Raw genomic sequence first — 26,683 nt, 5'->3', positions numbered from 1 at the left:
TATGTTGGGCTTGTCTTGAATTGGTTCATAGTTCTTTTCGGGTCTACTATATCCTTCTACTTTTCTTTCTATTCATTCTGTCAATTTTTGAGAGTTTGATATTGAAACTCCAATTTATCTACTTTAAAAAAATTGTAGTATATAGTAGAACTATATGTAACTTTATACTGTATTTTCTAAGTTGCCTGTAAGTGTGTTATCATATTTTCATAATTTAAAAAAGAAAAAGAAAAACATTTAAAAAATAATTAAAGTAAAAAAAAATCTAGGATTATGGCCTTTAAAAGGAGAAAAAAACATATATTAAACATATGATTTAGCAGTTACAGCTTATCCTTGGATGAAGGCAAGAGACACAATGAAATGAAATGAGGAAGAATATCAATTCCAGGTTCATACCAAACTAGGTTCAAATCTAGGCTCTTCTACTTAGTTGTATTATGTGATGGGGAAAAGCAAATTAAAAATCTAAGGGTTGGATGCTACCTCTGCAACTGAATGTAGTTAAAATGTCTACTGATAAGGTTCTTGTGAGGATCCAATAAAGCGATACTGATAAAAGCATTTACACAGTCACAGACACAGAAGAGAATCTCAGTGAATGGTGAGAGCACATCCTCAGAGCCGCTGGCAGAGTAGGAGTGACAGTTTTTACTTCTGATTCTTGCTTTATCGGGATCAAGAATGGGAAATGTTTGTACCCATCCTTTTACTTACTCACAAATATAAAATATTTTATTGGTTATAGTGCAGATATGTTTAAATGCTTAAACTTTTATTAAAGAAAGAAGATTCATTCATTTACCTATTCATTCATCCTTCCAATAAATTTACAGAGTACTTACTATATGTTATGCACTATTTCAGATATTGGAGTACACATTTAAATATTCATAATACTCTCTGAACTAATCATTGTGACTTTCAGATCCACATGTCTCTATTTCTTTTTCAGGTAGCATCATTGTACCAAAAAAAAAAAAAAAATCAAATAATGTAAAGGGTGAGGGGGAAGAACAAGGCTCTATATTAACATAATGATTAAATAATTCTTGGGCTGTTAGTCTCCCTTATCTGGGGAGTTTTAAGATAAATATCATTTTAAAATTAAAGTGCTCACTAAATATAAACAATCCACCACCATCTTTTTTTTCAGACAAGAGGAATTTCCACAAATAGAATTAAAACATTGACAATGGAGAATACAGTGTATTCCTAGTTTATGATCACAAGATGTATGATTTGACGTCATTTAAAAGGCAATTGTCCTAAATACAATGGGTTGGCCTGGACTGAATCCTAGAACAGAAAAGAGATCGTAGTAGGAAAATTAGTGAAGTATGAAAAAATATGGTGCTAACAGTAATTATTAATGCTCATTTCACCGTTTTGACAAACATACTTAATAATTATTATGAAGACAAATAGCAAATTTTTTCAGAATCATAAATGTTTTTGTATTCATTATACTGGTAACCCTAACACTTAAATTTATTCTAAAAGTGAAATGAAATGCTGTAAGTTTTATAATGGAAGATGATTGCATGTCATTTATAATAGTGAAAATTCAGAAATATCTGAAATGCTTAATAATAAGATGCTTATGTAAATCAGACCACTACAACTTAATAACATAATATTCTATAATTCAAATGCTAGTCAATAATATAGATGGTGAAGCATTTTACAATATGTTAAATGAGAAAAACAAAAATAAAAATTGTAATAACTGCTGATCTGTATAGACATTTCAATACAATTTTAAAAGCAAGAAGAGAACATTTGAAAATGGTAGAGAATTTCTTCTCAGTACCCATATATTAAGTATATACTTCTTGATATAATAAGTATATAAGCATATACACTTCTTGACATAAGAAGTTTTGACATTAAAAATCAAGGTTAAAACCCCTAATACCATCTTCTCCATCACCGAAACAGTTCAGAAAAAGATGGGGTTTGAGGATAATTTTACTATCTGTTCAGTATAACTAATTTTCATAGGTGGAATGAACATACTAAACACTTTTAGCTACTCTAAACCATCTGCAAAGAGCTGAGTCATGGATCCAGCCTTCCCCATCCTCTGTACTTACTGTGATATCAACTTTCATTTCATATAATTCTTTAGGAAACAGTTTGTTCTTTTTACATTTCTACTGGAAGGATCCATGATCTTTCTTGATAACCATACCCTTTAGATTTTGCGACTGCACCAGAGACTGCACAGAGCCCTCAAACCATGAGCTAGTGACTCTGGGCCATGCTTGGGGAGCGTGCTCATGCTTAGTTGCTCAGCTGTGTCCAACTCTTTGTGGCTCCATGGGCTATAATTCATCAGGCTCCCCTGTTCAAGGGATTCTCCAGGCAAGAATACTGTAGTGGGTTGCCATTTCCTCTCCCAGGGAATCTTCCTGACCCAGAGATGGAACAAGCATCTTCTGTGGTTCCTGCATTGCAGGTGGATCCTTTACCTCTGATCCATCCAGGAATGGTGCCTCCCCACTATTTCTACTTCCTTCTGTTACTTTCCATTCATTTTGGCAATAATACTATTCCAATATCATTCTGAAAATATATGAATTCCTGTTTCAACTTTGAAATATATACAATATTCAAAACTATATGAGATACTAATAGTAAGCTGGTCATTATAAATAGTGTTTTAAAGGAAATCAAACCTGCATATTCATTGGAAGGACTGATGCTAAAAATGAAGCTCCAACACTTTGGCTGCCTGATGTGAAGAACGGACTCATTGGAAAAAACCCTGATCCTGGGAAAGATAGAAGGCAAAAGGAGGAGGGGAAGGCAGAGGATAAGATGGTTAGATGACATCACTGACTCAATGGACATGAATTTGAGCAAACTCTGGGAGACAGTGAAGGATAGGGGAGCCTAGAGTGCTGTAGTCTACAGGGTCACAAACAGTCAGACACAGCTTAGCAACTGAATGACATCAATTATATTTCAAACTTAAATTAAGATACTACCCCATTTTAATTAACTTCCCAGTTCATCAAAATCACTGTCTTTTTGGTCTAGGATTATTATTCATTTCAACTAGGAAAGATTTATTCTTTCCCTATCTATCTAATTAAACATATTCCTTTCCTTGACAATCTGAGGAATGTGTTCTTTGTAGATGTCAAATATTTTTCTTGCCTCTCAATATTGCTCTGCTGATTTTCCTAAATGTATCAACTATTTCTGAAATTTCAAACAACCTTTCAGTGTTATGTGTGTCCTTCCTAATGGATACCTGAGACTTCTTTCCTCTGTTGTCTTGGTAATTTAGTTCATTTTAGGAAAGAGACAAAGCCACAATAACTAGCTCTAGGGCAGCTCAGAACTTCATCCATTTAAATGCTTGAACAATTCTAGGGGAAATACAGTGCTATTTGACATCGAGTGCACTTAGAAAAATTAAGTGAACAAATTTAAAGTCAGAAGACTCTTCCCTGTGGTTTAAGACACACTTTCTTACCCTTCTTGTCCTTCCTTGAGCCATTCATTAGCATTTTTGGTAAGAATATTAAGTACTATATTATTGTCAATAACACTGTAAATGGTGAACAGTACTTGAATTGCCATTCTCCTATACTGATATTATTTATAGAGCCTCAGAAAATTTTCAGTTTTAAATCTAAATCAATAGGATGATGGACAGTATTAAAGAATGCATGATAAATGAGAATATACTAAAAAAGAAAAAATAAATACCATTGATTAGTTATGACAAAATATTCACTTGTTGTATTTAATAGTTATCTGGATTTAACTTGAAGAAAATCTGAAGAGAGGTCTAATTTCATTAGATTTCAAGTAATAGGTTTTCCTAACCCTCCAAAATGTCAGCATTCAAACAGTTGCTAATTATTATGTGTCAAGCACTGTCAAATCAAATCTTAGTTATTATTTTATTTGTTTCCAAGTCTTTAGGTAATTAAACTATAATCCCCATTGAAGATAAAAATTCTGGGGCTTGCTGGGTGGCTCAGAGGTCAAGGATCCACCTGGTGATGCAGGAGGCCCAGGTTTGATCCCTGATGGGTGAAGATTCCACGTGCCACGGAGCAGCTAAGACTCTGCCCGCAACTCTGGCTCCTGTGCTCTGGGGCCCAGGAGCAGAGATACTGAAGCCCACGCAGCCTAGAGCCCATGCTCTGCAGCAAGAGAAGTGATTGCAATGAGAAGCCCGAAACTAGAAAGCAGCCCCCTCTCCCACAGCTAGAGAAAAGTCCACACAGCAGCAGAGTCCCGGTGCAGTCAAATTAATAAATAAACTAAATTATTAAAAACTAATAAGATAAAATTCTAAGGCCAAACACGGTTATATAGCTAGTCCCAGAGTAGACAGTTAAGTGATAGATTCTACCTTGCCTTAGACTTGGTTGCCTTCTTCACAATGTCCTTACTTTTAAGTACTATATCCCCATTTAAAATCCTCTCTGAATACGCAAAAAATTGAATTCTAAATCTCATGATGTGTCAGCTTCTTGAAAATTCTCATAATGGCAGTTTTCTGTTCTCTATGGAGAGAAGTCTATTCAATAGCTGGCCAGAATGTGACGGATGTTTCCAAGTCTTACTTCGATGCCAAGAGAGAGGGGAAGGGCAGCTCTGGCAGATGAAGTAGAGCCTTTTTCCTCCTGCTTCTCAAGGGCTGTCTTCAACATGGTCCCTAAAATAAAGAAAGAAGCAAACTTTCCTGCTTAACTTCCAACTGGAATTTAAAGAGGTTTCCCTGTGAGGTCATAAACCTGCACCACTAACCCTCAGTCCCCCTCAGGGTTTAGCAATTTCCCATCATTATGATTTTCCAAGACACAGTTATCTGTGGTTTGACTTACTTGAGTGTTTGCAAAACTTTTATGGCCCTCACCAATTTAAGGCTTTTTTTTCCTTTCTTTTTTAAATGATCCTAGTGTTTGTATTTAAAGATGCTTTTATTTTCCTTCATATTCAGAAATGGAAAACTTTGTATTGGGTTGACCAAAATGTTTTTTCAGATATTTCTCTAAGCTCTTACGGAATAGATCATAGCTTGAGACAAAATATAGTGTCTCTGCAGAATTGGGATGAATTGCTTGTGTGCACTAAATGCAAAAAGGTGAGTTCTGAGACTAGGCAAAGCATCAGACAATGAAGACACACACCATTTCAGAACAATAATGTAATTGTACTGATTAAAGAACAACAAACCTTATAAATGTACAAAAAACATATACATTAATCCAAGATGTTATTTTCTTCTCTCAGAAAAAAAAAAAAAATGGGAGGACTGACACGTCTGTTTACTCTGATAGAATGTAGCATTAGGATTAGTAAAGTCTAGACTTAGTTCATGAGGTCCCTGTAGAGACAGGCCACAGTGAGGAGTTGTTGCCCTATATACTCTTCTACCCCATAGAAAGAAACAGTTCTGAAATGATTCATCAGAAAAGTGAAAGCCCATAAATTTCTAGGTTTCATTTGACTATGCTGTTAAGGGACAAGTGTTAACCATCTGACAGTAGGGCACACTCCGGAAGGAGATGATATTTTGAAGTTATGACTCAATTGCAGGACTCCAGCAATTAATCCTGGAACCCTGGTTCTAACTTGAAAGCACACTTAGCTTCTTCTACCTTATTCCATATTTTCCTTTGCTTAATTCTTTATTATTTGTTTCTGTTAGAGGAAGTGAGTGGGACAACACTGAAATGATAGCATAAAATGGAGTGGGGAAGATCATATAACAAGCAGGTTATCTATGAAAAAAATAAGGTGAACTTAAAAAACTCTAAAATCAGAGAAAGAGAGAAAGACGTACATAGAAAAGCACAAAAATAAGGGGATGAGGCAGAGGGAAGATCAATGACAAGATGCCCTTCTGGGATTTATCCAATAATACACACTTCCTGACAAAGTTCCTAATAGATTAAAGTTCCACCTTCATCATTAATTAAATTACAAAATGTGTATTTCCAAAGATTGATGGCTCAATTTTGGGCCATTTCTTCTGTTCTTTAGAATTTTTCTTAACTGGGCACACAAAAAAAAAATTACAAAAAAAAAAAAACTTTATGATATGCCTGTCGTCTGATAAGTCTAGTCCCCTATCTCTATTTTTTTCATATTGTTTTATCATCAAGGCTATGCAAATCCAGGCATACTCCCTTATAAATATTAGAGCTGGATTATCAGTTCTCATGAAAATATACTTTGTCATTTAGGGATGTGCTGTTAGTTCATCACAGAACAGTAGTCTCTTAAATCAGGGTCTCTCTTGGGGTGTACAGAACAAGCCATATAATTTGTAAAGGACTCCACTATAATAATATGACTAAAATATATTACAAAATTAATGGGTGTGTGAGATATAGTGATTTAGTGCTGGGAACTTAGAATCACAGGTAAAGATGTACTTATGTATTTGTTTTTTATCCAATAAAAGCACAGAAAGAAACTTCCTGGTGCCCAAGCATCTCTTCCTTTTCAGTTCTAGAGCCCACTTCCTTCTGTTCTCTTTAGAACCCTTGTATTTTGGAATAATGCCTCTGAAGTTCCTTTTTACCATATATTTATTATGCTTTATATCATAACTGATAAGCTGCATTGTTTATTGGATTGTCCACAGTTATTGCTGGCCAATTATTTTCTCAACCATATTTCCTATTAACCATATTAATGAGCAGAAACACAAATTTTGAGGACTAGAGTCTGATGTAAAATGTGAACACTAATTCATTTCCTGGTCATACTAGGAATTGCACAGCAGAAGTAATGAATTGCTCAGTTTCCAACCAAGTCATCCTTTAAATTCCTTAGGTTATAATCACTGCATTCCTAGAACGTGATTTTCTCCACACTGACCACAGCCTGCCTTCCACTCACCACCACCAGTAGGCACAACAGGTGAAAGACCTGACTGGAAAACAAAGAAAAGCGTTTCCATTCATGCTAGTTATATTCCTCATCACTCATGGTTTAGCACCAGCACAGGAGAGCACAGTGCCACTACGTCCATGGAAGCAAGAGAGGACCATTCCACAATACAGAGCAATGTAAAGCCCTTGCAGGAGTTAAGCACAGCCGCCTCTGAACAACTGATAGATGCACAGCATAGAGCCTACAGAAACAGTGGGTTGACCTTCTTGGGTGTCAGTAGGAAAAATGAACAGGATATAGGATGTGTGCCTATACCACTGTATATGGTGGTACTGCAGTCAGCCATGGACAGGTGAGAGCCAAGAAGGGCCAGACATCTGGCCCAAGTCAAGGGTCAGAAAGGGACCACATATAGTTTAGATCCTTAATGGGCCTTGTGTCCCCCAAGTCAGCAATGTGAACACCATCCTAGTAATCAATTGAATACAATATCACAAGAAAAACAAAAACAAAGAACCAGATAGTGAAAGCTATTTGCTTGCTAAATTGCCCTTCTGGAACAAAGATCCTGACCACGGGGCCATATATAGCTTCACAGGTGAAGAATACAGAGCGTTGGAGAATATCTGGTGGACCCCATGGGTGGGATAGAGCATCAAAGAGAACCCAGAAAGGGAAAGACAGATATGAGAACCATGCAGTTTAACCCTGGCTGGAACGTCCCACTAGAAGCTATTTTCTAGTCCCAGATACCAGAAGAGAGTTTAGAAAAATTATCAGAAGACCTTCAACATATGGAGAGAAGAATAGTGGCCCTGCTTGTCTGGGCTCAAGGGCAGTACTACCTAAAATATCGGCTCTTCCCATTTATAAATGTAAAGTGAATTAGCTATGTTGATGGCTGGAACAAATTATACCATGCAGAGAGAAATATACAGTGCAGAGCCCATGTAAAGACTCCACAGAAAGAACACACTGGCCAGTATGAGGGACAGACTGGTGCCAGTAAGGGGTTGCTCATAAGAGTCAGGTTCAGAGAGACAGCAGGGCAGCCAGTTAGAGCTACCTGGCTTTACTAATTGTAAGAATTTTTGCTTTCACCCTGAGTGACACGGAGAGGACTTGTAAAGTGTGATACAATATGACTCACTAGTTTAATGTATAACAGTGAGTGTTGTGTTGAGATAGACTACTAGAACAGAAGATGCCAAAATAAACATAGGAAGAGTAGGAATGAAGTGAAAGAGGAGAGTGAAAAAAACTGGCTTAAAACTCAACATTTAAAAAACTAAGATCATGGCATCTGGTCCCATCAAGTCATGGCAAATAGATATGGGGAAATGGTGGAAACAGTGACAGACTTTATCTTCTTGGGCACCAGAATCACTGCAGAGGGTGACTGTAGCCAAGAAATTAAGACACTTTCTTCTTGGAAGAAAAGTTGTGATAAACCTAGATAGCATATTAAAAAGCAGAGAGATTACTTTGCCAACAAAGGTCCGTCTAGTCAAAGTTATGGTTTTACCAGTAGTCATACATGGATGTGAGTTGGACTACGAAAAATGCTGAGCATCGAAGAATTAATGCTTTTGAACTGTGGTGTTGGAGAAGACTCTTGAAAGTCTGTTGGATTGCAAGGAGATAAAAACAGTCCATCCTAAAAGAAATCAAACCTGCATATTCATTGGAAGGACTGATGCTGAAACTGAAGCTCTAATACTTTGGCCACCTGATGCGAAGAGCCAACTCATTAAAACAATTCTGATTCTAGGAAAGATTGAAGGCAGGAGGAGAAGGGGATGACAGAGGATGAGATGGTTGGATGGCATCACTGACTTGATGGACATGAATTTCAGCAAGCTCCAGGAAATGATGAAGGGAAGGAAGGTGTGTGCTGGGAAGGGAAGGGAAGGGAAGCCTGGTGTGCTGCAGTCCATGGGGTCACAAACAGTCAGACACAACCGAGTGACTGAACAACAGCAAAACAGTTTGAGGCATTTCAATAATTCAGGTGAAAAATGACAGCAGTTTGATACTAGGTAACAGGTCTTACGGAGAAGGCAATGGCAAGCCACTCCAGTACTCTTGCCTAGAAAATCCCATGGATGGAGGAGCCTGGTAGGGTGCAGTCCGTGCGGTCGCTAAGGGTTGGACACGACTGAGCAACTCCACTTTCACTTTTCACTTTCACACATTGGAGAAGGAAATGGCAACCCACTCCAGTGTTCTTGCCTGGAGAATCCCAGGGACGGGGAGCCTGGTGGGCTTCCGTCTATGGGGTCACACAGAGTCGGAAACGACTGAAGTGACTTAACAGCAGTAGCAGCAACAGGTCTTAAGTCTTTACCTGTGGCTCAGTAGAAAAGAATCTGCCTGCAATGCAGGAGATGTTGGTTTGATCCCTGGGTCAGGAAGATCCCCTGGAGGAGAGCATGGCAACACACTCCAGTATTCTTGCCAGGAAAACTCCATGGACAGAGGAGCCTGGTGGATCACAGTCCCTGGGGTTGCAAAAGTCGGACATGATTTGGTGACTAAACCAACACTACCACCACTGAAGTTTGAGCCAAAAAGATTTTCTGATAGACGTGGGGTGAAAATGAGAGACCAGATATGCCACCAGCTGATACAGAGAATGTTGTAACTGAAGTAGGTTTGGGGATGAAGGAAAAACCAGGGCACAGCTTGAGCCTTATTCAGTTTAAGAAATCTGTTAGTCTCAGGAGGAATTCTATGGAGGAACTTCGATTTCCAGGTTTTAACCTCAGGAAAGTCATCTGACCTGGTGTTAATTTGGGAACTGTGGTCTTTTAAAGAGAGTGTGCCAAAGAAGACTGCATGAATGTTGCTGATGGATTTCGTAATATGAGAAGCATGTGATGAGTGCTGTATCTAATGGCATAGAGGTCACAGATGACATTGAAAAAAGTATTTTCAGTGTTAATACAATACTGAAGTGTGAATGAATATGGTTAAAGAGAATAGAAGGAGAGAAATTGGAGACAGATATTACAGAATCCTCTGATTTTTGTTACAAAGCAGAGAATGAAATGAACTCAGACAATAAAGGAAATACGATCAAAAGATTTTATTTGTAAGGATGAGCTAAATAATAGATTAATTCTTTGCTGACATAAAATGATTCAGAAAAAGGAAAATGCAGATGAATTAATAGAGATAGAAGATATTTTTGACCAACGTCTTCATGTGAAGTATAAGATGAAGTCCAGTGTGTATGATATTGGTTGCCTTCGGATAGAACAGAAAATTCATTTAGAAGAATCAAGAGGTCATATAACTGAATGTTAGTCACTCAGTTGTGTCCGGCTCTTTGTAACCCCATGAACTGTAGCCCACCAAGCTCTTCTGTCCATGGAATTCTCCAGACAAGAATTCTAGAGTGGGTAGCCATTCCCTTCTCCAAGGGATCTTCCCTACCCAGGAACTGAACCCAGGTTTCCTGCATTGAAAGCAGATTCTTTACCATCTGAATCACCAGGGAAGCCTGTATGTAAAACCGAGTGGGTGCTGGCAAATGAGTAGATAAAGTTGTAAGAGTCTGGAGAAATTTCTTCTGATGGCTTACATTTTCTAACCAAAATAGGAAATAAGTTCATCTAATGTTTACTGCAGATGCTGATTGCAGCCATGAAATTAAAAGATGCTTACTCCTTAGAAGGAAAGTTATGACCAATCTAGATAGTATATTAAAAAGCGGAGACATTACTTTGCCAACCAAGGTCCGTCTAGTCATTTCCCGTGGTCATGTATGGATGTGAGAGTTGGACTGTGAAGAAAGCTGATCGCCGAAGAATTGATGCTTTTGAACTGTGGTGTTGGAGAAGACTCTTGAGAGTCCCTGGGACTGCAAGGAGATCCAACCAGTCCATTCTAAAGGAGATCAATCCTGGGTGTTCATTGGAAGGACTGATGCTGAAGCTGAAACTCCAATACTTTGGCCACCTCATGTGACGAGTTGACTCACTGGAAAAGACTCTGATGCTGGGAAAGGTTGGGGGCGGGAGGAGAAGGGGACGACAGAGAATGAGATGGCTGGATGGCATCACTGACTCTGTGGACATGAGTTTGAGTGTACTCCGGAAGTTGGTGATGGACAGGGAGGCCTGGCGTGCTGTGATTCATGGGGTCGCGGAGAGTCGGACACGACTGAGCGACTGAACTGAACTGAACTGATTGCTTAGGTAAGAGCTCTTCTGGCCATTCATGCAGAAATTATTTCCTGTCATTTAGAAACCACAATATTTTTCTCTAATCTGTTCTATAGGTCCCCCTGATTATTTCACACAAAATAGCTTTACTCAATAAACATTTATTTAGCAGCTCGATGGATGACATTTTTTATCTTTTGAAATAAACCTTGGTTTTACTGCTTATTTTTATAGAAACTTGCTGTTGCTAATATTAGATTGTAAACCATATGATATCTATATCAGAATTGAAAAATTCAATAGTACTTATGATACAAAAATATCAAAATGTAGGAATAAAATGGTACTTTAATTTGAAGGAGAGTATTGGTAAAAGAAAAAACTGTTGCAAGCATGAAACTTATTGGGAAACATTCAGTTCAGTTCAGTTCAGTCGCTCAGTCGTGTCCGACTCTCCGCTACCCCATGAATCACAGCACGCCAGGCCTCCCTGTCCATCACCAACTCCCGGAGTACACTCAAACTCATGTCCACAGAGTCAGTGATGCCATCCAGCCATCTCATTCTCCGTCGTCCCCTTCTCCTCCCACCCCCAACCTTTCCCAGCATCAGAGTCTTTTCCAGTGAGTAAACTCGTCGCATGAGGTGGCCAAAGTATTGCAGTTTCAGCTTTAGCATCAGTCCCTCCAATGAACATCTAGGATTGAGAAGAGATAAATTCTATATCTAACCTTGCTGCTGGAAAATTACCAAAATATTACAAATATTTAAGGTTAGGGATCTCATTGTGATCTTCCCTATTCTTTAAATCCACAATTAAAACGGAAAAATATTCCATAAATGTTCTTACACAGTTCAAAGTTATTACACTGCCATGAATTTTTTCTTCTTCTTTGACATGAAGCAGGGAAAAGAGTTATAAAGTGAATCTAGAAATTCAAATTTTAGATATTGTAAGCAGACAGTAAATATTACATTCTGCTATTGATGCAGCAAAATTCAAATGGAAGTTATGTGCAAAGATGTTTGACAGCAATTTTCTATGTCATCCACAAGTTCATGAAAGGTTTGATTTTTAGTTATTATTCTAATAGAGTTATTTTGAAGTCCATGCTCTTTTGAACCTGAGATTTAGAAAATAGCAGATTCTCTTATCACAGCTCTGCCTACCTTTCAACTTTCACCTTTCACCTTCTACCAGGTTCTCCCCTGTTCTCTGTATATAGATTACCTTGATCTTCACTTCAGGGTGGTTTCTATCTTAGCGATCATCCCCAAACTTTTCTCTTGCCTTGAATGTTCTTCCCACTGATGTGCCTAAGGATGGTCCCATCTCATCATTCAGACCTCAGTTTTAACGTACACTCTCAGAAAAGCCCCCTTAGTTCACCTAACTAGAGCTATCCAGTCACACATGCACCACTTCACTAAAATTTTCTGAATATCAGTTATCAAATTTTGACCTTATTTTCATTTTAATTTCTTGTCTTCTTTAGTATCTTTAGTATTCTTGACTTCTGGAGGAAGTCAACTCCAGGGCAAAAGTCAAACCCCAATCCTATAAGAGTATCTGATGCTTGGCAAAGATACTTCAGAAAGTATATGTACTTCCCAGTTATTGAAAATAGTTCACAATTAATGTGAAATACCTTTGCACATACACATTCTGTGTTTAAAGATAAAATACTGTTTTATATGTCATGCTTGTATGAAATAATAAACTGATATTGTAATTATTATCATCATAAACATCATATATTTTTAAAAAGTAAGAAAACCATAATGGAACACTAAGTTAGACTAAAACTTTAGTCTTCCCATATACCTATTTAAGCAATGCAGTCTTGAAAAGCATCAATGTGTCTCTAGTGACAAACAAAGCAAGATCTGGAAGAAATAACATCTTTTGGATTTAGAAACTTAACTCTCAGATTTAACAGCAAGGATAGTTCTTCCCATAGTTAAAGAAAAATTTATGTCTATATAGTTGTTCTCTTCTCATAAAGGATTCTATAACTTTAAGATATAGACAACAGATTCTGAATTATGCTGACATGGCTATTTCTTATTCAGCTCATCTAAATGAAGAAAATGAAGTAGTAGAGAATGTTTGTAGTGGTGTCTTCAATATTAAACAATAAACCACTAACTTGAAATTACACTTCCTTCTAGAACTTCCATAAAGGGCATTTGGCAGCATGAAAACCATAGGGTGATTCTATCTTCCAAAAAAATAGGAAGTTAATATTTATGTATTCTTCCTTACTTTTTACCTTTTGCAGATATGTAAAAACCTATTTCTTTTAGACTTATATTCATTCAGTAATATTTATTGAGCAACTAGTAAGTGGCTGGCAGTGTTCTACATGCAGCATGAATGAATACACATAATGCCTGCCTTTACAGGGATTATAATCTTATGGGGGAAACAGAAAATAAAGAAACAATTTTTAAAGTACAGCTTGTGATCATTAATGTGAAGGATACAATTAGATGGAGAATTAGGGAATAATAGAGGGGAATGCGGAGAAGGCAATGGCAAGCCACTCCAGTACACTTGTCTGGAAAATCCCAAGGATGGAGGAGCCTGGTAGGCTGCAGTCCACGGGGTCGCTAAGGGTCGGACACGACTGAGCGACTTCACTTTCACTTTTCACTTTCACACATTGGAGAAGGACATGGCAACCCACTCCAGTGTTCTTGCCTGGAGAATCCCAGGGACGGGGGAACCTGGTGGGCTTCCGTCTATGGGGTCACACAGAGTCGGACACGACTGAAGTGAAGCAGCAGCAGCAGGCAAAGGGGAATGACTAGAAAAAGTCATCAGGGAAAATTTGTCTAACAAGATGGCAACTCTTCTGAAAGTAGATAAAATAAGATGGAATGAGACAAGCAAAAGTGTTGGGAAGAGAATTCCAGCAGTAAATGGAATCAGATAAACAAAAGTTCTGAACTGAGGAAGACTTGAATTATGCAAAAGACAGGTTAAAAAGGAAGGGAGAAACAGAGAGAGAGATAAAGAGCCTTAAGAAAAGGAATGAAATATAAAATGTTTTTGGGAGGTAGGCAATACCTAATTTTATTACCTTAAATTGATTTGCATTCTTAACCAGATTTGCATTATTTGTTGTGTCCCGAGTGGGTTATAATGAATGGGAGGTAAGACCTCATTGTCCTTCAGGAAAGAATTTCTCTTAGCATGTAAGTTAATGACCACACAAGGCCCCTTGTTTCATTCACAGTTTCCTCATGGCATTGTTTACCTCTGTGTTCCTCAAGGTGTAGATCAGGGGATTTAACATGGGAGCAATGATGGTAAAAGACACAGCCATCACCTTGTCTATGGGGTAGGTGTCAACAGGCCTCAAATTCAAGAAAATACAAGGCACAAAGAACATAATGACCACCATGTGGTGGAAGCCACAGGTGGAGAGGGCTTTATGCCGCTCTTTGGAGCTGTAGGACTTCACAGAGCAGAGAATGACCACTTAGGAGCTGATGAGAATCAGGAAGATGGTAACACACATCACCCCACTCTTGAGGATGACTAAGAGGCCCAGGGCGTGTGTGTCCATTTAGGCCAGTTCCAACCGTGGGAACAAATCACACATAAAATGATCAGTGATGTTAGGGCCACAGAAGGGTACTTGATACATAAAGAGAAGTTGTATTGTTGCATGTATGGACCCCCCCAGCCAAGCCACTCCCAGCAAAAGGCAGCACATCCGAGGCATCATGATGGTCACATAGTGAAGGAGCTTACAGATTGACATGGAGCGGTCATAGGCCACCACAGTGAGAAGGAAGATGTCCACTCCACCAAAGAAGTGTTCAGCGAAGAGCTGGGCAATGCAGCCTTCCAGGGAGATGGTAGCGCTCTCAGAGAGGGAGTCCACAATCATCTCAGGGGCAATGGCAGAAGAATAGGCAGCATGCAAAAGGGATAAAAAGGTAAGGAAAAAATACATGGGTGATCTCAGACTGACTTGTGACTACAGTTACCACAATGAGGAGGTTTCCCAAAATGATGGACACATGCATGATTAGAAACACAGCAGAGAGGATTTTCCTCAGCTCTGGATTCTTTGCAATGCCCACAAGAATGAATTCCGTCACATTGTTAGGAGTCCCCATTTACTATGGGCTGATGTAAGCTTCTCTCTAAGCTGAAAAGGCTACAAAATAATATTGTTTTTAGTTAGTAATCATTGAATGTGTTGGACATTGTTTACATTGTTACACCCTCCTAACCTACGTTTTTCTCCAGCCGTGTGTACAACAACCAGCTGCTAACAATTATATCCTGATAACAGCTTGATCCTTATGTTTCCCTCTACAACACATCTCAGCAGGGTATCTCCTGCTTTCCTTCCTGACACTTGCTGGTTGAGACACTTAGAAGATTCTGTTTCCTCAGTCAGATGGCATTTTAAAGAATTAACATATCTTAAGGAGGACTCTTTGCAACTGCACAGACAGCAGCCCACCAGGCTCCTCTGTCCATGGAATTCTCCAGGCCGTAATATTAGAGTGGGTAGCCATTCTCTTCTCCGGTGGATCTCCCGGAGCCAGGGATCCAACCCAGGTCTCCTGCATTACAGGCAGATTCTTTACCATTTGAGCCACCAGGAAAGCCCTTTATTTTATATTATTTTATAACAAAAACCTAGATCATCAGTAGATAGGAGCCAGGGGATCAATGGTAGCCATCTTATCACAGTCTTAGATTCACTTACATTCATTCCTTGTCTTGCTCACCCCCATTTATGGCCTTCATTCTGTTTTCCAAAATGAACCACTTACCCACAAGCCCTTCTCTCAGCCTCTGCCTTTTAGAAATCTCAAGTTAGAAACCTGAACTTACGTAATGACTGCTGCTGCTGCTACTAAGTCCCATCAGTCGTGTCCGACTCTGTGCGACCCCATAGATGGCAGCACACTATATTCTGTCATCCCTGGGATTCTCCAGGCAAGAACACTAGAATGGGTTACCATTTCCTTCTCCAATGTATGAAAGTGAAAAGTGAAAGTGAAGTCGCTCAGTCGTGTCTGACTCTTTTTTTTTTTCAGTCATTTGTGTGCCTCCTTCATGAGAATTCAGTATGGCTGTGGTGCTGTTATCCCTCTGATAGGAACTCTAACTCTGTGTAAAGCCCCAAAGGTCTGTTACTTATTTTTATTTTATATTGTACTATATTTTATTTACAGTCTTGTGTTTGTTTCAGGTGTATAGCAAAGTGATACAGTCATCAGTTCAGTTCAGTTTAGTCTCTCAGTCGTGTCCGACTCTTTGCGACCCCATGAATCACAGCACTCCAGGCCTCTCTGTCCATCACCAACTCCCGGAATTCACTCAAACTCATGTCCATCGAGTCGGTGATGCCATCCAGCCATCTCATTCTCTGTCATCCCCGTCTCCTCCCACCCCCAATCCTTCCTAGCATCAGAGTCTTTTCCAGTGAGTCAACTCGTCGCATGAGGTGGCCAAAGCATTGGAGTTTCAGCTTTAGCATCAGTCCTTCCAATGAACACCCAGGATTGATCTCCTTTAGAATGGACTTGTTGGATTCCTTGCAGTCCAAGGGACTCTCAAGAGTCTTCTCCAGCACCACAGTACAAAAACAGTTCCTGTCTTTTGATGGCATGCTCATGGTTTATAACATAAATGGCATTATTTTGAGAGAGGGATAACTTAGGTATGGCATTGGGTTTTTTTTTTTTTTCTTTTTGCAGCCTGAGGCAGTTTTAAAATAACAATGTAGCTTTTTACAACTGTGTATTATATAGTATTTTTTCATTTGGTGAAATTTTAACTGTTAATGTTTTTGGCATTGTGCTTTGTATCATTTATTAAATAAAAAATTTAGGAAAAAAGAAAGAAAGTGAAGTTACTCAGTCGTGTCTGACTCTTAGCGACCCCGTGGACTGAAGCCTACCAGGCTAAGTGGTCCTAGACACACCAAATAGCCAATAGTTTGGAAGGTTTCCTATAAATTGTCATTCATTTATTCTGTATACCTACTGAGCACTTAGAATATGTTAGCTGAAAAACCTCCAGATTAGGTTAAGTCATGTTCCACCAAATATCAAATGCTGTGCTGTGTGCAAAGTCATTTAATTAAATTCAATAACATTCATAAAACTGAATTCATCCAAAGGGAACTTTATTGAACCCTGGGGCCCAGGCAAACCGGTTCCAGCTCTTGCTTCCAGAAATGAGAGAGTGCCACTCTCAGAGCCTGGTCACTATTCCCCCGACAATCAGGTTGAAGAATCCCAGTAACTTTCCTTTGTCTTTGCTAGTTTTATTCACAAACATACGTTATCCAAAATCAAGAGCTTCTTCATACCTTAGAATTCCAAGTTCAGTGTTCAGTCACTACCATCAGACTTTCTTTGTAATAACGTCTATTTCTTTCCAGTGTGCCTGTGAAATACCATTGCTCATAAAATGATAACATAAAACCTACACTGTATCTATTTCTCACTGAATAGCATGTCTGATAGTGCAAGGAATACAATTCAGCGCCTTCTCCAAAAGAGGGAGAGAGAACGTGCACTCCTAAAACAATGCATGTACAAAATAACTTTCAGAGGGAAAAGAACAGTATGATATGCAGACTTCAGAGATACTATAAGGTAGTCTTTGACACAAGAATTTAGACAATTCTAAATTTATAAAGTTATAATGAATAAGGGCAATGGCATGGTCAAGGCACAGAGAAAGTAGGATGAATACATGGTGTGTAGAATCAAATTATATGGATTTTGAGGTCAGAAAACTTTGGTTTCATTATGGACCTTCCAGGGATGTACCAATGACTAAGCATATATCAGTTGCTTTTTTCAGAGTTGTTACATTAAATTAATTTCCTGGTATTATAGTTTAAATTTTAATATTCAACCTTATATATATTCAAATGTGATAAAAATGTGAACTTAAATTATACCTTAAATATTTTTTAAATATAATAATGTCCTGGTATATGTTGTGTGTCTCATGAAAGTTAGTTACATATACCCATACCAATCCCAGGTAGGAGGTATCTTAGGTCAGTCAGTTGGTCAGTCAGTTCAGTTGCTCAGTCATGACTGACTCTTTGCGATCCCATGAATCACAGCACGCCAGGCCTCCCTGTCCATCACCAACTCCCGAGTTCACTCAAACTCATTTCCATGGAGTCAGTGATGCCATCCAGCCATCTCATTCTCTGTCGTCCCCTTCTCCTCCCGCCCCCAATCCCTCCGAGCATCAAAGTCTTTTCCAGTGAGTCCACTCTTCACATGAGGTGGACAAAGTATGGGAGTTTCAGCTTTAGCATCTGTCCTTCCAATGAACACCCAGGATTGATCTTCTTTAGAATGGATTGGTTGGATCTTGCAGTCCAAGGGACTCTCAAGAGTCTTCTCTAGCACCACAGTTTAAAAGCATCAATTCTTCAGCGATAAGCTTTCTTCACAGTCCAACTCTCACATCCGTACATGACCACTGGAAAAAACATAGCCTTGACTAGACGGACCTTTGTTGGCAAAGTAATGTCTCTGCTTTTTAATATACTATCTAGGTTGGTCATAGCTTTCCTTTGAGACATATAACCAGACTGGAGTTCAACTGAGAATAATTAGTAAAAGCTTTAGTGGTGACTCAGACAGTAAAGAATCTGCCTGTAATGTGGGAGACCTGGGTACAATCCCTGGGTCAGGAAGATGCCCTTGAGAATGAAATGGCAACCCATTCCAGTATTCTTGCCTGGAGAATTCGAAGGACAGAGGAGCCCATCAGGCTACAGTCCACGGGGTCACAAAGAGTCGGACACGACTGAGTGAGTAACACTTTCAACTTTCATCTTAAAGAAATCTATGTAAATACATCATTTTTCACATTTCAGTTGATTCTTTCCTCTAAGTACCTGCAATATGTCAGACAACCTCTCTGTGCCTTAGTTTCATTCTCTGTAAAATGGGAAAGTAACATTACCATCCGAAAATGTTGTTTTAAAGATTGAATGGTTTTATGAATGTAAAGGGGTTAGATCAGCATTCTCATTTGTTTCCCCAGCATGAGAAGAACGCTACTGACAACACACTATTTTTAAAATTTCCCCTCCTTTGAATCATGTGTTTACATATGCATCTGATAAATGTTCCATTTACTGGCAAGATAGTGGTTTAATGATTCCTCAACACTTCAGCAGAATGTAAGTTTTTGAATTGGCCTGAAAGGAAAAATATGCCAAAATTATTTTCTAAAACATAATGTATTACTAACAAGTATGAAAGGGGAAATTAACAATAATGCAATAATAGTGGGAGATTTTAATATCCCACTTACATCCATGGATAGATCAACTAAACAGAAAATTAACAAGGAAACACAAACTTTAAATGATACAATAGACCAGTTAGACCTAATAGATATTTATAGGACATTTCACCCCAAAACAATGAATTCCACCTTTTTCTCAAGTGCACATGGAACCTTTTCCAAGATAGATCACATCCTGGGCCATAAATCTAGCCTTGGTAAATTCAAAAAAGTTGAAATCATTCCATGCATCTTTTCTGACCACAATGCAGTAAGATTAGATCTCAATTACAGGAGAAAAACTATTAAAAATGCCAACATATGGAGGCTGAACAACACGCTGCTGAATAATGAACAAATCATAGAAGAAATCAAAAGAAAAATCAAAATATGCATAGAAATGAATGAAATGAAAACACAACAACCCAAAACCTCTGGGACACTGTAAAAGCAGTGCTAAGGGGGAAGTTCATAGCAATACAGGTACACCTCAAGAAACAAGAAAAAAGTCAACTAAATAACCTAACTCTACATCTAAAGCAACTAGAAAAGGAAGAAATGAAGAACCCCAGGGTCAGTAGAAGGAAAGAAATTGTAAAAATTAGGGCAGAGATAAATGCAAAAGAAACAAAAGAGACCATAGCAAAAATCAACAAAGCCAAAAGCTGGTTCTTTGAGAAGGTAAATAAAATTGACAAACCACTCGCCAGACTTATCAAGAAACAAAGGGAGAAGAACCAAATCAATAAAATTAGAAATGAAAATGGAGAGATCACAACTGACAACACAGAAATACAAAGGGTTATTAGAGAATACTGTCAGCAATTATATGGCAATAAAATGAATAACCTGGAAGAAATGGACAAATTCCTAGAAAAGTACAACTTTCCAAAACTGAACCAGGAAGAAATAGAAAATCTGAATAGACCCATCACAAGCACGGAAATAGAGGCTGTAATCAGGAATCTTCCAGCAAACAAAAGCGCAGGTCCAGACGGCTTCACAGCCGAATTCTACCAAAAATTTAGAGAAGAGCTAACACCTATTCTACTCAAACTCTTCCAGAAAATGGCAGAGGAAGGGAAACTTCCAAACTCATTCTATGAGGCCACTGTCACCCTAATCGCAAAACCTGGTAAAGACCCCACAAAAAAAGAGAACTACAGGCCAATATCACTGATGGACAGAGATGCAAAAATCCTTAGCAAAATTTTAGCAATCAGAATCCAACAATACATTAAGAAGATCATATATCATGACCAAGTGGGCTTTATCCCAGGAATGCAAGGATTCTTCAATATCTGCAAATCAATCAACGTAACACACCACATTAACAAACTGAAAAATAAAAATCATATGATTATCTCAATAGATGCAGAGAAAGCCTTTGACAAAATTCAACATCCATTTATGACAAAAACCCTCCAGAAAGTGGGAATAGAAGGGACATATCTCAGCATAATAAAAGTTATATATGACAAACCCACAGCAAACATTTTCCTCAATGGTGAAAAACTGAAAGCATTTCCCCTAAAGTCAGGGACAAGACAAGGGTGCCCACTCTCACAACTACTGTTAAACATACTTCTGGAAGTTTTGGCTACAGGAATCAGAGCAGAAAAAGACATAAAAGGAATCCAAATTGGAAAAGAAGAAGTAAAATTTTCACTGTTCGCTGATGACATGATCCTCTACACAGAAAGCCCTAAAGACTCTACCAGAAAACTACTAGAGCTAATCAATGAATACAGTAAAGTTGCAGGATATAAAATCAACACACAGAAATCCCTTGCATTCCTGTACACTAATGATGAGAAAATAGAAAGAGAAATTAAGGAAACTATCCCATTCACTGTTGCAACGAAAAGAATTAAATACTTGGGAATATATCTACTTAAGGAAACAAAAGACTTGTACATAGAAAACTATAAAACACTAGTGAAAGCAATCAAAGAGGACACTAATAGATGGAGAAATATACTGTGTTCATGGATTGGAAGAATAAATATTGTAAAAATGAGTATACTACCCAAAGTAATTTATACATTCAATGCAATCCCTATCAAGCTACCAACGATATTTTTCACAGAACTAGAACAAATAATCTCACAATTTGTATGGAAATACAAAAAACCTCGAATAGCCAAAGCAATCTTGAGGAAGAAAAATGGAACTGGGGGAATTAACCTGCCAGACTTCAGGCTCTACTACAAAGCCACAGTCATCAAGACAGCATGGTACTGGCATAAAGAGAGAAATATAGATCAATGGAACAAAATAGAAAGTCCAGAGATAAATCCACGCACCTATGGACACCTCATCTTTGACAAAGGAGGCAAGAATATAAAATGGAGAAAAGACAGTCTCTTTAACAAATGGTGCTGGGAAAACTGGTCAGCCACTTGTAAAAGAAAGAAACTAGAACACTTCCTAACACCATACACAAAAATAAACTCAAAATTGATTGGAGAGCTAAATGTAAGACCAGAAACTATAAAACTCCTAGAGGAGAACGTAGGCAAAACACACTCCGACATAAATCACAGCAGGATCCTCCATGACCCACCTCCCAGAATATTGGAAATAAAAGCAAAAATAAACAAATGGGAACTAATTAAAATCAAAAGCTTCTGCACAGCATAAGAAACTATAAGTAAGGTGAAAAGACAGCCTTCAGAATGGGAGAAAATAATAGCAAATGAAGCAACTGATAAAGGATTAATCTCCAAAATATACAAGCAGCTCCTGCAGCTCAATTCCAGAAAAATAAGTGACCCAATCAAGAAATGGGCCAAAGAACTAAACAGACATTTCTCCAAAGAAGACATACAGATGGCTAACAAACACATGAAAAAATGCTCAACATCCCTCATAATCAGAGAAATGCAAATCAAAACCACAATGAGATACCATTTCACACCAGTCAGAATGACTGCTATCCAAAAATCTACATGCAATAAATGCTGGAGAGGATGTGGAGAGAAAGGAACCCTCTTACACTGTTGGTGGGAATGTAAACTAGTACAGCCACTATGGAGAACAGTGTGGAGATTCCTCAAAAAACTGGACATAGAACTGCCATATGATCCAGCAATCACACTCTTGGGCATACACACCAAGGAAACCAGAATTGAAAGAGACACGTGTACTCCAATGTGCATTGCAGCACTGTTGATAATAGCCAGGACATGGAAGCAACCTAGATGTCCATCTGTAGACGAATGGATAAGAAAGCTTTCGTACATATACACAATGGAGTATTATTCAGCCATTAAAAAGAATACATTTGAATCAGTTCTAGTGAGGTGGATGAAACTGGAGCCTATTATACAGAGTGAAGTAAGCCAGAAAGAAAAACACCAATACAGTATACTAACGCATATATATGCAATTTAGAAAGATGCAAATGATAACCCTGTATACGAGACAGCAAAAGAGACACAGATGTATAGAAAAGTCTTTGGGACTCTATGGGAGAGGGTGAGGGTGGGATGATTTGGGAGAATGGCATTGAAACACGTATGTTGTCATATGTGAAACGAATCACTCAGTTCAGTTCAGTTCAGTTCATTTCAGTCGCTCAGTCGTGTCCGACTCTCCGCGACCCCATGAATCACAGCACGCCAGGCCTCCCTGTCCATCACCAACTCCCGGAGTACACTCAAACTCATGTCCACAGAGTCGGTGATGCCATCCAGCCATCTCATTCTCGGTCGTCCCCTTCTCCTCCCGCCCCCAACCTTTCCCAGCATCAGAGTCTTTTCCAGTGAGTCAACTCGTCGCATGAGGTGGCCAAAGTATTGCAGTTTCAGCTTTAGCATCAGTCCCTCCAATGAACATCCAGGATTGATCTCCTTTAGAATGGACTGGTTGGATCTCCTTGCAGTATAAGGGACTCTCAAGAGTCTTCTCCAACACCACAGTTCAAAAGCATCGATTCTTCGGCGATCAGCCTTCTTCACAGTCCAACTCTCACATCCATACATGACCACGGGAAAAACCATAGCCTTGACTAGACGGACCTTGGTTGGCAAAGTAATGTCTCTGCTTTTTAATATACTATCAAGGTTGGTCATAACTTTCCTTCCAAGGAGCAAGCGTCTTTTAATTTCATGGCTGCAATCAGCATCTGCAGTGATTTTGGAGCCCAAAAAAAACAAAGTCTGACACTGTTTCCACTGTTTTTCCATCTATTTCCCATGAAGTGATGGGACCAGATGCCATGATCTTTGTTTTCTGAATGTTGAGCTTCAAACCAACTTTTTCACTCTCCTCTTTCACTTTCATCAAGAGGCTTTTGAGTTCCTCTTCACTTTCTGCCATAAGGGTAGTGTCATCTGCATATCTGAGGTTATTGATATTTCTCCCAGCAATCTTGATTCCAGCTTGTGCTTCTTCCAGCCCAGCATTCCTCATGATGTACTCTGCATATAAGTTAAATAAGCAAGGTGACAATATACAACCTTGACGTACACCTTTTCCTATTTGGAACCAGTCTGTTGTTCCATGTCCAGTTCTAACTGTTGCTTCCTGACCTGCATACAGGTTTCTCAAGAGGCAGGTCAGGTGGTCTGGAATTCCCATCTCTTTCAGAATGTTCCACAGTTTATTGTGATCCACACAGTCAAAGGCTTTGGCATAGTCAATGAAGCAGAAATAGATGTTTTTCTGAAACTCTCTTGCTTTCTCCATGATCCAGCGGATGTTGGCAATTTGATCTCTGGTGCCTCTGCCTTTTCTAAAACCTGCTTGAACATCTGGGAGTTCACGGTTTACATATTGCTGAAGCCTGGCTTGGAGAATTTTGAGCATGACTTTGCTAGCGTGTGAGATGAGGGCAATTGTCCGGTAGTTTGAGCATTCTTTGGCATTGCCTTTCTTTGGGATTGGAATGAAGACTGACCTCTTCCAGTCCTGTGGCCACTGCTGAGTTTTCCAAATCTGCTGGCATATTGAGTGCAGCACTTTCACAGCATCATCTTTCAAGACTTGTAATAGCTCAACTGGAATTCCATCACCTCCACTAGCTTTGTTCGTAGTGATGCTTTCTAAGGCCCACCTGACTTCACATTCCAAGATGTCTGGCTCTAGGTCAGTGATCACGTTATCGTGACTATCTTGGTCGGGAAGATCTTTTTTGTACAGTTCTTCTGTGTATTCTTGCCACCTCTTCTTAATATCTTCTGCTTCTGTTAGGTCCATACCATTTCTGTCCTTTATCGAGCCCATCTTTGCATGAAATGTTCCCTTGGAATCTCTAATTTTCTTGAAGAGGTCTCTTGTTTTTCCTATTCTGTTGTTTTCCTCTATTTCTTTGCATTGATCACTGAGGAAGTCTTTCTTATCTCTCCTTGCTATTCTTTGGAACTCTGCATTCAGATGCTTATATCTTTCCTTTTCTCCTTTGCTTTTCGCTTCTCTTCTTTTTACAGCTATTTGTAAGGCCTCCTCAGACAGCCATTTCGCTCTTTTGCATTTCTTTTCCATGGGGATGGTCTTGGTCCCTGTCTCCTGTACAATGTCACGAACCTCCATCCAGAGTTCATCAGGCACTCTATCTATCAGATCTAGTCCCTTAAATCTATTTCTCACTTCCAATGTATAATCATAAGGGATTTGATTGAGGTCATATCTGAATGGTCTAGTGGTTTTCCCTACTTTCTTCAATTTAAGTCTGAACTTCGCAGTAAGGAGTTCATGATCTGAGCCACAGTCAGCTCCTGGTCTTGTTTTTGCTAACTGTATACAGCTTCTCCATCTTTGGCTGCAAAGAATATAATCAATCTGATTTCGGTGTTGACCATCTGGTGATGTCCATGTGTAGAGTCTTCTCTTGTGTTGTTGGAAGAGGGTGTTTGCTATGACCAGTGAGTTCTCTTGACAAAACTCTATTAGCCTTTGCCCTGCTTCATTCCGTGCTCCAAGGCCAAATTTGCCAGTTACTCCAGGTGTTTCTTTACTTCCTACTTTTGCATTCCTAGTTCAGGGTAAATGCATGTTATAGGATGCTCGGGGCTGGCATGCGGGGATGACCCAGAGGGAGGATAAAGGGAAGAGGGAGGTGGGAGGGGTGTTCAGGAGGGGAAACTTATGTAAACCCAGGGCGAATTCATGTCAATGTATGGCAAAACCAACCAATATAATATTGTAAAATAATTTGCCTCCAATAAAAAATAAATTAATTACAAAAAAAAAAAAAAAAACATAATGTAGCCACATGTTCTGGGAAACAAACTCACTCAGTAAGACAATGCAGATAGTGAAGTGTAGTTTATTACACCAGCGGACCCAAGGCAGAGTCTTCTCTTAGCCAAGGACCCCGACCAACATTTATGAAAATCTTATACCCCATGCGTACATGTCTGAACCCACCACTCCAAATTATTTGAGACTTACATAAACCAAGGAAAATACAACCCCAGTAATTCCATCATTCACGTGCTATGTGCTCATGTGCTCAAACAGTCAAACAGTTAGCCAATAATCAATAAGCCCGAGGTTACACTCTGATAGATACAGAAAAATTTACCACCTGTCTGGAGGAAGGGGTGATTAGTGTACATTTTCTCTTAGGCGATGAGTAACCTAGATACGATCTTCAATGTTCCCCTGTCTGGAGGGGGTCTTATCCTTCTGTTGTCATTTTCATAGGCACTAAACACAGAGTTCAGAGTCCATTGGAAAGGTGGCCGAGCATGATCAGCATGAATAGGCCTAAGATGGAGTCCAGGCCCTATGAATTCCTTCTTCAATAGTTCTGAGCAAAAGAAGAATAACTTAAATAAAAAGCATTTATTTTTGTAAGTTATCACCGTTGGAAAATAGTACATACAAATAGAGTGACACAACTTTACAGTCACAGGGCCTCTCCCAACCGCAAGCACTCACGGATCCTCAATGAACAGTCTAGTGCACGCATGTCAGATGTGCATCTGTGTGCAGGCACATGTACATTCTTTAATGTGCTTTACTCCACATGAAAGTACATGCAATGCAATAATATACATGAAATTCTAATTAAAATTTGTATGAACATTATTTGTCAGTATTTATGAATTCTCCTTCATTTTAATTGCTACATATTATTCTATTCAGGGCTTCCCTGGTGGCTCAGATGGTTAAAAATCTGCCTGCAATGTGGGAGACCCGAGTTTGATTTCTGCATTGGGAAGATCGCCTGGAGAAGGTAATCGTTACCCAAGCCAGTATTCTTGCCTAGGAAATCCCATGAACAGAGGCGCTTGGTAGGCTACAGTCCGTGAGGTCACAAAGAGTCGAACATGACTGAGAAACTTATACACACATACAAACATTATTCCATTTTATGGTTACAACA

The 26,683-nt window shown here is 38.9% G+C and overlaps 1 pseudogene; it reads right to left on the bottom strand.

Moving 5' to 3' along the window:
• Nucleotides 1-14,248: 14,248 nt before the first annotated feature.
• LOC129560491 (olfactory receptor 4C6-like) lies at nucleotides 14,249-15,176 on the bottom strand (annotated as a pseudogene).
• Between the last annotated feature and the right edge of the window lie 11,507 nt (nucleotides 15,177-26,683).

This window comes from Moschus berezovskii, chromosome 16 (assembly GCF_049115385.1).
Source record: "Moschus berezovskii isolate FMDL1 chromosome 16, NW_MosBer_1.0, whole genome shotgun sequence".
NCBI classification, from domain to species: domain Eukaryota; kingdom Metazoa; phylum Chordata; class Mammalia; order Artiodactyla; family Moschidae; genus Moschus; species Moschus berezovskii.
The sequence above is the reverse complement of the archived record's forward strand: the minus strand, read 5'-3'. Positions and strand labels throughout refer to the sequence as shown.